This window comes from Artemia sp. Qi Xiang Cuo, chromosome 1 (genome assembly GCF_049724085.1).
Source record: "Artemia sp. Qi Xiang Cuo chromosome 1, ASM4972408v1, whole genome shotgun sequence".
NCBI classification, from domain to species: Eukaryota; Metazoa; Arthropoda; class Branchiopoda; order Anostraca; family Artemiidae; genus Artemia; species Artemia sp. Qi Xiang Cuo.
The window spans coordinates 8940889-8953003 of NC_142794.1; the positions used below are offsets into that span (position 1 = coordinate 8940889).

General features: G+C 34.7%; 1 protein-coding gene across 2 annotated transcripts in view; it reads left to right on the forward strand.

Moving 5' to 3' along the window:
• LOC148955988 (protein eva-1 homolog C-like) overlaps positions 1–12115 on the forward strand; it is a 163073-nt gene that overhangs the window by 14964 nt on the left and 135994 nt on the right. The window lies entirely within an intron of this gene.

A 12115-nucleotide genomic window follows, 5' to 3' on the forward strand; every position in this document is an offset into this window, starting at 1 on the left:
CCTAGTCAGTACCTTGCTCTTTAAGCTAAAGTTCAAATTTTGTTCCAATTCTTTAAAAATGACCCTTAATCACACAGGCCGTTAATTAGAATAGATAGCACTTTTGAAAGCACTAAAAAAAACTATAGCGTAAAGAGCGAGGTATTGACTTGGGGGAGAACCCCTCATATACGTAATAATTTCTGTTCGTTTTAAGTTCTAATGTTGCTTCTTACTTTCAGTTGAAAAAACTTGTTTTTTTAAATTTAATTTCTGATCGTGTTTTAAATAATGCTGGGAAATCCGGCCCCCCTTCCTCGAAATGTCCATTACCCCAAAGAAACATCCTCCACGGAAAGATTCTCCCGAGTAACCCCCTCTTTCCGCCCCCCCCCCCCACCAGAAAAAAATTCTTCCTGAAAATGTCTGTATATTTCCCAATAACCAATACAATATGTAAGCAATGGGCAAAGTTCATAACTTGCAACGCTTCCCCTGGGAACTGTGAGGGATTAAGTCATCGTAAAATACATATATATTAGATTTTCGACTATGTTGAACAAAATGGCTATCTCAAAATTTTGATCGGGTGACTTTGGGAAAAAAATGAGCGTGGGAGGGGGCCTAGTTGCCCTCTATTTTTTTTATCACTTAAAAGGGCACTAGAACTTTTAATTTCCGTTCCAATGAGCCCTCCTACAATATTCTAGGATCACTGGGTCAATACGATCACCCCTGGGAAAAAAAAAAAAAAAAACAAACAAATAAACACGCACCTGTGATCTTTCTTCTGGCAAAAAATACAAAATTCCAAATTTTTGTAGATAGTTGCGTGAAACCTCTACAGTAGGGTTTTCTGATACGCTGAATCGGATAGTGTGATTTTAATTAAATTTCTATAACTTTTAAGGGGTGTTTCCCCCTTTTCTCGAAAATAAGGCACATTTTCTCAGGCGGTGAACTTTTGATGGGTAAGATTAAACTTGATGAAAATTATATATTTGAAATTAAAATTAAAATCTGATTCTTTTTATATATCCGTTGATATCAAAATGCCGTTTTTTAGAGTTTCGGTTACCATTGAGCCGGGTCACTCCTTACTTACAGTTCGTTACCACGAACTGTTTGATATTAGGGAGTTCGCCCCCTAGTCAATACCTCGCTCTTTACGCTAAAGTTTGAATTTTTTTTACAAACCCCTGAATCACAAAGGCCGGTTAATTAGAATAGATAGCTCTTCTGAAAGTACTAAAAAAATTTAGCATAAAGAGCTAGGCATTGACTAGGGGGCGAACCCCCTCATATACATAATCATTTCTGTTCGTTTTAAGTTTTAATGTTGTTCCTTGCTTTCATTTGAAAAAAACTTGTTTTTTTTATTTAATTTCTGATCTTTTTTTAAATAATGCTGGGAAATCCGGCGTCCCCTTCATAGGAATGTCCGCGTCCCCCGCCCCACCAGAAAAAATTTCCTCCTGAAAACGGCTGTATACTTCCCAATAACCAAAACTGTATGTAAACAATGGGCAAAGTTTATAACTTGCAGCCCTTCCCCCAGGAACTGTGGGGGATTAAGTCCTGTCACGATATTCTAGGACTACTGGATCGAAACTATTGCCCCTGGGAAAATAAACAAAAAAAAAATAAACTCTCACCATGCATCCGTGCAGTTTAAGAAATTTGAAATTTATACTAATAATGTATTAAAAATTTAATCACAAATTAAAAATTTAATAATGTATTAAAAATCTAAAAATTTAATAAACTTTAATTTAAATTTTTAATTTTAATTTAAAATTACAATTTAATGTATTTAAAATTTAATTTAATTCATTATTCTTTCCGATAAGTCTTCCCTTCCCAAAATTCTCTCCATCTTCTTTGATCCACCCTTACACGTCAAGACTGTATACAGAAGAAGGGTCGGGGGTTTTGATCCCTCCTCCCGAAAAGTTTGTCCGACTCCTAAAAACATAACAAAATGTATATAAACAAATTTTTGATGCGTTTTTAAAGTTTATTTGTACCCATGATCCTTCCTCTGGCAAAAAATACAAAATTCCACATTTTTGCAGAGAGGAGCTTGAAACTTCTATAGTAGGGTTTTTGGATACGCTGAATCTCATGGTGTGATTTTCATTAAAGTTCTGTGACGTTTAAGGGTTGTTTCCCCCTTTTTTTCGAAAGTAAGGCAAATTTTCTCAGGCGCATAAGTTTGGATGGCTAAGACTAAACTTCATTAATTTTATATATTTGAAATCAGCATAAAAATTCCATTCTTTTTTATGTATCTATTTTGTATCAATATTCCGGTTTTTAGAGTTTCGATTACTATTGAGCCGGGTCGCTCCTTACTTACAGTTCGTTACCAGGAACTGGTTGATATTGATTTGCTTTGCATTTTTATGTGATACTCCACGTATTGTGCCTCTGTACAGTGTGGGTTAGAAATAAATAATAATAATAAAACGAACAGAAATTACAATAAACAACCGAGTCAAACTCAAAACGAGCAGAAATTAACATGAAAAGGGCTCGAAACCCCTATGCCTTCCCAAAGCAAGAACATAATTATCTATACTTATACAAATGAATGTGCATTGTCAGTTTAATATACATATACTGATATTTAGTAATCAAAATGTTAATATTATTTAATTTATTAAAGTTATAAAAGTAAAAACATTTATATTTTTTTCAGTAAAGTGCAAATTATGTTCTGGCCTTGGGAAGGCATAGGGGTTTTGAGCCCAACTTATGTTAATTTCTGCTTGTTTTGAGTTTTATTCGGTTAATTATTGTAATTCCTGTTCGTTTTGGGTTTCAGTTATTTATCGATGCTGATTTGTGGTAGTTTCACGCTTGGTAGATTACTTGATTTTATTTTTGCTCATTTTTGGTAAAATGGAGTTCTTTACTTTTTTTTGAAAAACTCATTTTGTGAAAAAAGTTTTTTTTTCATTAATTGAAAAATAGAACAAATGAAAAAAATAAACTAACACATGAAATCAACACAAAATAAGAATAAACGAGATAAACGAACCATTTTGGACGTATTTGGTTGAATTAATTAGTTTTCAAGGGCTTTTCTCAGTGTGAAGAACGTCTACTGTATAAATAACAGATATTTTTCAGCTTTATACTGTCTTGCAAAAGCTAGCATTCTTTATTTCAAATTCGATTAGGTTCAATCGACCCGATTTGAGAGAAGCCGTGGGGCATGGCACTCCTCTGATTTTCAAGGATCAGCCAAGGGATTATGCACTAATCCCTTTTATCGGTACCGGTGGCACGAACATAAAAACAGATGCAAGGTTAAAGCCAGCGCCGGAAACACTTGGACGCACTAGTGTGATAAACAGTGGAAACCATTATTGTTATGAAACTGGAACGCTAACACATGCCTGACCCACCCTAGTTTTTCATGAAATTACATTTTTCATGTTAGTTTGCCCCCATGAATTAGTCCATAGGGGTGGGAGGGGGATGCCAGGAGCCTACAAAATATTATCAAAAGGATTTAAAAGAAACTATTCCAGAAAAGTATGCACTTGAAGCCTGCCTGGGGAGAAAAGGTGGAAAAATATTCAAGAGATCCCATAAGGACGCCCCTTCAATAAATGTTATTCTGCTTGTACATTAACCCATAATTTCTCATGAATTGGACAGTTTCTCAATTTTGCATTGTGTTGAAGCTTCATTTTGTAAAATAATCTATGATGTTCATAAAGCTCCTAAGGGTTTTATAAAAATAAATTTTAATAAATTTAAAAAAATAAAAATTAATTAATAAGTTAATTTTTCTTTGAGTCTGGTATCATAAACTATGAGAGGGCACTGATAAAAAAAAAAAATTATGGAGTAAGATTTTCTATTAATCTAAGGTCTGAGCCTGTGGTACAAGTTTTGACAAGATATTTGTGGGCTGTCCAAGCAAAAGTTTAGTGTACCTAGGCGTTAAAAGAAAGCAAGGTTGTATCCAGGGGAGGGGGTACCCGGTTTGAACCCCCCCCCCCGAAATGTTTGTTTGACTCGTAAAAACGTAACAAAAATGGAAATAAACAAATTTTGTATGAGTTTTTTGAGGTTTTTTGTGTACCCCCCTCCCTAAAAAAAAATTAGTAACCCCCCCCCCCCCCTGAACAAAAATCCTGGATGCACTTCTGAAAGAAAGTACGCATATTGTCAAGTGCTTTATTTTTGAAGTAAGCTAATTTGTAAAACATGAATTATGAATTCACAACTTCGATGATGTCTTTTCTTAGGAATTAATTTTTACATGGTTGATAAGAATATTTACAAAATGAGAATATCCCTTCAAAGTATTCAAGAAAACAAATTTTGGTCCTTGAACACCTGAATAACCCTATTTAATATTTTCTTGGAACCGAAGTCACTAACGCCCTTTTAAAAGGGACTTAAGCGTTCCAAAGATTCGTTGAACCACTCATAGAGTGATTTATATAATGATTATTAAAATAAATAATAGCTTTTTAGTGCCATCAATAGACATAAGATTGATGAACCATAAGTTTCGATCTGTGAAATAATGTCCCTGGAATAAATTTATCACAATAGATAAAGCTTATAATTTTGTCAATTTGAATAAACCGGCTCGGCATGAAATAAATGAAATATTTAGAAGCCGTGTTAAAAATACAATAAATAACGTCAAATAATGTCTTACGCCTAGAAATGATACAGCACACTAATTACATTTTTTTTAAAGAAACTTCCGTTAATTTTAAAAATTACGACAATTCTTTCAAAATACCCTTTTTAAGAAAAAATACACCGTTTGTGAAAATTCAAAATGGAAAAAAATCCTACGCAAGCTGTGTAAACAAACTACCTCTATGGGAATACACCTTATAAGAGAGGCAATGTGAGCAAGGTCATATCCAGGGGGTAGGGTGTTTGTACCCCCCCTCCCCCAAATATTTGCCCGACTCGAAAAACGTAACAAAAATGAATATAAACAAATTTTTGATGTTTTTCAAGTTTTTGTAGCCGTCCCCCCCCCCCAAAAAAAAAATTAAATATTGGATACGTTCTTGAATGTGAGCACATTCGATCACCATAATTTAAAAAATATTGATCAAATTGTCAAAAAAAGCAATTAAAAATGCAAAATAAACTTCTTTAATTTGTTGAAAATGTCGTAAAGTTTGAAAATTATTTGATCAGATTTTTTTTACAGCAGAAAATAATTCATATCGTGTGGAACTTCAGACAGAGTAAAATGCTACACGAGCTGTGGGAACAAAGTTTCGCGGGCAGTTGCAAATGTAACGCAATAAAGGGTATTTACCTTTCAGCATACATTACCCTTTCTTCTCTCAGCTGAACGCTCAATAAGCCACTTACTTTTTCTGTTGTTACAGACTGTCAGAATTATCATAGAGATCTTCTTTGTGCTAATTGATGTCACTTAAGCCTCGCGCCTTGTAAAAACAAACAGGTCAAGAAATAGAATTTGAACCTAAGACCGATTTGTTGATCTTTCCCTTTGTTCTCTCAGTGTGGCAGTTGTGTCTTGTTCTATATCGTTCTTAAAATTAATTATATGCGGAGCAGATGAGACGTTTGGTCTCAAGAGGAAAGGAAAAGACGGATTTAGAAACTGTAAAGTTTTTTGAGGGGAGCTAATCTTCAAATCATTGAGGGTTCAAACATAAGTGCGGAAGTTGTACGAATTGATACTAAGGGGATGAAAATAAGTATGTTTCAATGATTAGCGGTTAATGAGTAACATTCTTTTCAATGCGGGACATGCTCAAGTTTGAAAATTATGGAAAAAATATTGGTACTTTTTAATTATACGGAACACATTCAAGAATTGCGGGTACTTGTATGGAATCAGGTAAACAGGCGAAATGTGAAGTTTGGTTAATACTAATGAAACAGGACAAATTAGGATGAAAATATAATAGTTTAGAAGCAAATTTTGGTTATGTATTTTCACATTAGAGGGGGGAGGGTAAAGCATAGTATATATTAAATACGTAACCTAAACTAACTTTTTTTTCCCCTTTAAACCCAAAAAACTAAAGTTTAAATCTTTGTTACGGAGTAAGCAACATCTCACAAACCTGTTTATCAATAGCAGATTTGAGATTTAGATGCGGTATTTCATCGCGTGTTTACCCGATTCCATACAAGTACCGAATTGCGTTAAGGTTAGATATCAGAAAACTGATTTCATTGCCACAAAGACAAGTGACGGCTGATACCATGCATTGGACATAGAGTGCACTGGACGTGTATAATTTGGGATACATATTTGCACATTAGGAGGAGGGTGGGGTGTTGGTTAGGTTAGGGGCGCTGTCCAAATACTTTATCAGCCCCCTCCCCCCACTAATATGCAAACACAAATCCCAAATTATATTATTATATAAACTAAAGGTCACATGAAGGTTATATTTCCTTAGGATCAACCTAACTTCTCTTCTTGGGTGTGCTCCGTATTATTAACAAGTACCAGAATATTGCTACAAAATAAACGAGGGTAAAAGCTAAAGAAAAAGCTTTTTTTATTCGTATTATAGCAAGAATTATAGATATTAAATAGGGGGAAGTTTCAAGCCCCTTGAGAAAATATTCAATGTTATATTCTTTCTTACAAGTGGCTTAATAGGCGCTTTATTTATTTTAATTTCTTGCTATGAACATTTTTTTTTTACTTTCCTTTCTCAATTTATTAAACATTTGAAGTATTTATAAATAGAGTTTCGAAAGCGACTCGAAACCTTACTTAGGAAATTCATTATTATAAACGCTTTTCAAAATGACAATGCTTTCCAACTTAGATTTTGGCTATTAGATTATAACAACATGTGGTAAATTCACACAAATCAGTAACAGGTCTGTTTCCAATCAATTGTTTAATTTTTATTCCTTGGTACTGCTACACACCTTGACAATCTTATTGCTCTATGAAGAATAATTGTTGTGAAACGGTCTCTACGAATGTAGCAATATATCACACCAGATTTTTCTAACTAAGTGGTACTATTTGAACTAAACCAATAAGCTATTTCCTTTGATTAGTGTTCTTAACGTTCATTATTGGAAAACCTCTCATTTATGTATGAAACTACTCATGAAACCTCTCCCGAAACTGCTAAAATTTCTTTCGACAGTAAAGAAAACAAGGCCGAAGTGAGGTCCCCCAGTTTTCCCCGCTAGGTGGTAAAAAAAAAAAAAAAATAAAATGCGTCAGTAAAATGGCGGCACCGCAATGAAAGCACCACTATTTTACTAAGTATAATTTTTATTATTAAGTAAATAGGCTGATAGAACAAAATGACGTAAAGTCAATATGAAAAGATTGGTCTCAGTCGGTAAAAAAAAAAGAAAAAAAAATAGAGAACAAATAAACTTGAGGTAGCTTTAATAGTAATATCACCCAAATCAGTTAGTAAGAATGTCTGGCAAGGAGGGAAAATTTATTGCCCCCTACCCCCCCCCCCAAAAAAAAAATATCCAGTGATACTTCTGATGTGATTCCTAAGTGATTGTTGTGCCACGAGTGTTTCCCTCTGCTTTTGTACTGGTGGTCTCAAAATGTAATAACACATTTTTAAGCTCAACACCTTAGCATTAAAATTTGTTTTATTACTATATCAAGAAAATAGACGTTTCGATAGTCTCTGGGGTAGATTCCCAAATAGAGTTAAGGTCCTAGCTTTGCTGTAGAGTTATTTAGAGACATAATTGCGCTATTTGAGATTATCAGACACTGATTCAACTTCTTATACATGGTTACCACCATTTACCTTTTCTTACTAATGACATCAATTCTAATTAGGTTCATGCTTTCTTAAAGAAATATAAGAACAAAAAAAAACACTGATGAAAGAAAATTTTCGGGTGTAAGTCAAGGGCGGATCCAGGATTTTTTTCGGGGGGGGGGGGGGGGGGTATTAATTTTTGACTCAGTTTTCGACTAATTTTATTGATTTTTACCTAGGTTTTACTAATTTTCGACTTATTTTCGACTCGGTCAAAAATTTCGGGGGGGGGGGATTCAAATCGGGTAACCCCCCCCCCCTGGATACGACCTTGGTGTAAAACAAAATATCTGTAGTATGCAAAATATGTGTGTACGACCTTCACAGACAAAATATCTGAAGGTTAGACTCGCCGTTATGTATATTTCCCCATAATCACGATTTTCCCTGGTGGAATGTCTCCTGATTAGAATATTCTCTGGGTTAAAATCTTTGAAGAGTCAGTTTTGTATAATTCAGAAAGACAGAATAGGAGGGAAAAGTCAGGGTTTCATATAGGATGGGGTGAGTTTTAGACTTCAGAAATAAAAACTAAGTCTGTTTATTTTGAAGAATTTTCTTTCACTTTTATTGGTAATTTGCAATATTTGGAAATTGGAGGGAGAAATGTATTTGAACCGACCCCCTTGTTTTCATGGTTCTACCGATTAAAATTTATCTTTCTTATTTAATTCAAGGTAATTTCAATTTATCATCATCAAACAGTTTGTGGTAACGAACTGTAAGTAAGGAGTGATGCGGCTCAATAATAGCCGAAACTCTAAGAAACAGGTTCTTGATAACAATTAATTAAAAAAACTTTTTCCACAAAATAAGTTTTTCAAAGAAAAGTAAAGAACTCCATTAAACAAAAAATTAGCAAAAATAAAATCAAATAATCTACCATGCGTGAAACTACCACAAATCAGAAATTACAATAAATAACCGAGTCAAACTCAAAACGAGCAGAAATTAACATAGGTTGGGCTCAAAACCCCTTTGCCTTCCCAAGGCCAGAACATAACTTGCACTTTACTGAAAAAAGTATAAATGTTTTTACTTAATAACTTTAATCTATCAAATAATATTAACATTTTGATTACTAAATATCAGTATATGTTTATTAAACAGACAATCCACATTAATTTGTATTTTTTTCAGCAAAGTGCAAATTATGTTCTGGCCTTGGGAAGGCATAGGGGGATTTGATCCCAACTTATGTTAATTTCTGCTCGTTTTGAGTTCGACTCGGTTATTTATTGTTATTTCTGTCCGTTTTAGATTTCATTTATCTATCGATGCTGATTTATGGTAGTTTCACACTTGGTAGATTATTTGATTTTATTTTTGCTCATTTTTGGTTTAATGGAGTTCTTTATTTTTCTTTGAAAAACTTATTTTGTGGAAAAACTTTTTTAATTAGTTTATATTCGTTTTATATTTACATAGTCTTTTCAGGGAAATAGAATAATTCTATGAATCCTTTCAGTTTTTTAAAGACTTTATAGTTTGGCCTGCTATTTGCGTGCTGGAGAAAAATTTTCAGCAATTTTTAGCAACATACACCATTTTAAATATCTGGACACAAATAGTAGTGTTTATTTTTGTTTCATATCTCCTCTACATAACCTGAAATGGAAAACTTGATACCATTCGAAAAAAAATCTCTTTACTTTCTTTGATAGCTTGGATACACTTACGTTATTTTGATTTGCTTAAATTTTAAGAGTAGAAGAAGCCCAAAAAGTTTGAACATAATACCCTCAGTCGTTCTTGGGATACTACTGAGATGCCTTATTGGGAATTAGCATTAACACAGCGCATTTTGATTTAATCTTAAGGCAACATTTAGTTTTTAAACATAATGGGCAAATGGGAGGGTGGACGTGGGAGGGGGACTAGTTGCCCTCCAATCACGTTCGACTATTAAAAAGAACATCAGCCTCTTCTATTTTCAATTGAATGAGCCCTTTTCGAAGTTCCTGCGACAACTCCCTCGATACGAAGTGCCCTGGTCCAAACAACAACAACAACAAAAATAAAATAATACATTATACCCATATCGATCTTTACTATAAAAATGTCAAGCCTTCCAATCATTTTCGACTATTAAAAAGGGCACTAGGCCTTCCGATTTCCAATCGAATGAGCTTTTTTTGAGTTTCTACGACAACGCTTTCTATAAACACCTTATATACCCCCCAGGGCATAAATTACAACCCTAGCCCTAAGGGCTGTTAGGCGGGTTGTCATCCTCTAAGACCTAATTTCCAGAACTTTCAACTACGTTAAACAAAATGGATATCTTAAAATATTGATTGGATATGTTCGGGAAAATGGTGGGCATGAGAGGGGGGTTAGTTGCCCTCCAATCACTTTCAACAAAAAAAAGGCACTAGCCCTCTCAATTTTCAATTGAATGAGGCCCTTTTGAAGTTTTTACGACAACAATATCTATAAGAACCTTATATGCCCCGCATAACTTACAACCTTTGCCCTGGGGGCTCTGAAGGGTTTTTCATCCTTAAATACATAATTTCCAGAACTTTCAACTACGTTGAACAAAATGGCTATCTATAAAATTTTATTGAATGTTCTTGGGGAAATGGTGGGCTTGAGAGGGGGGTTTATTACTGCCCACTCACTTTCGACTATTAAAAAGGGCAATTTCAATTTCAAATCAAATGAGCCTTTTTTGAACTTTCTACAACAACTTTCTATATAAAACCTAATATGCCCCCAGAGCATAACTTACAACCCTTGCACAAAGGGCTCTGAGGGGGTTATCATCCTAAAAGACTTAATTTCCAGAACTTTCAACTACGTTGAACAAAATGGATATTTAAAAATTTTGATTGGATGTAATTGGAAAAATGGTGGATGTGAGAGGGGGGCTAGTTGCCCTTCAGTCATTTTTGACTATAAAAAGGGCACTAGCCCTTTTAATTTCCAATTGAATGAGCCCCTTTTCAAGTTTCTACAACATCGCTTTCTATAAAAACCTTATATGCCCTAGCCTTTTTAGAAGTTCCTACGACAGCGCTTTCTATAAAAACCTTATATGCCCCTAGGGCATAACTCACAACCCTTGCCCGGGGGGCTGTGGGGGAGTGTTCTCCTCAAAAACATAATTCCTATCTTGAAATATACTACGCTGAACAAAATGGCTTGATGTGTTTCGGGAAATAGTGGAAGGGGTGCTAGTTGCCTTCCAATCACTTTCGACTTTAAGAAGGGGCACAAACCACTCCAATTTCCAATTGAATGAGCCCCTTTCGAAGTTCTACGACAACTTCTTCGATACGAAGTGCCCTGGTCTAAAGGACAAAAATAATAAACAATACATTGGGCCAATATAGTTCTTATATGCCCCCAGGGCATAACTTAAAACCCTTGCCCTGAGAATAGTGGGGGAGCGTCCACCACAAAAACATATTTTCTATCTGGAAATCAACTTCGGTGAACAAAATGGCTATCTCAGAATTTTGATTGGATGATTGGATGTTCGCTATTGCGCTGCCTATGACAAATACATTAAAATAATCAAATTTTGTTGCTTATTCAGAATAAAAAAATTCATCAATTTTGATATTACCCATAGAAAGCTATGGACCTGGGAAAAGATGGTTAATTTTTGAAAAAAGGAACCCCCCCCCACAACAAACATCAAGTAATCTTACTAAAAATCACACCACCAGGTTCACCATATCAGAGCACCCTACTGTAGAGGTTTTAAGTTCTTAGGCATATAAAAAAAAATGTGGAATTTTGCATTTTTTTTGCCAGAAGCAAGATCACGGGTATGTTTTTTCCCAGGGATGGCCCTGTAGAACCAGTTATCCTAAAATATCGAAAGTTGGCTCGTTTCATCGAAAATCAAAAGATCCAGCGCTCTTTTTAAGTAGCCAAAAATATTAGAGGGCAGCTAGGCCCCCATCCCTCAAGCCTCCTTTTTCCCCAAAGCCGTCTGATCAAAGTTTTGACATAGTCGTTTCGTTCAGCATAGTCGAAAGGTCTAATAAGTATGTTCTTGAGGATACCTTGACCCTCCTCCCTGCCCCCGGGGAAGGGCTGCAAGCTATGTTTTTTGCCCATTGTTTACATATAGTATTTCTATTGGGAAATATACAGATATTTTTCAGAAGGGACTTTATGAAGTGGGGTAAAACTTTAAACCCCCTCTCAACGGATGCATTTTTTGTGGGGAAGAATATTTTCCATAGATGCGGAGCTGGACTTCACGGCATTATTCAGAAAATGATCAGAATCAAATAATTGAAAAAACAAGTTTTTTCTACTGAAAGTAAGGTAAGGAGCAATATTAAAAATTAAAACGAACTGAAATAATTATGTATATGAGG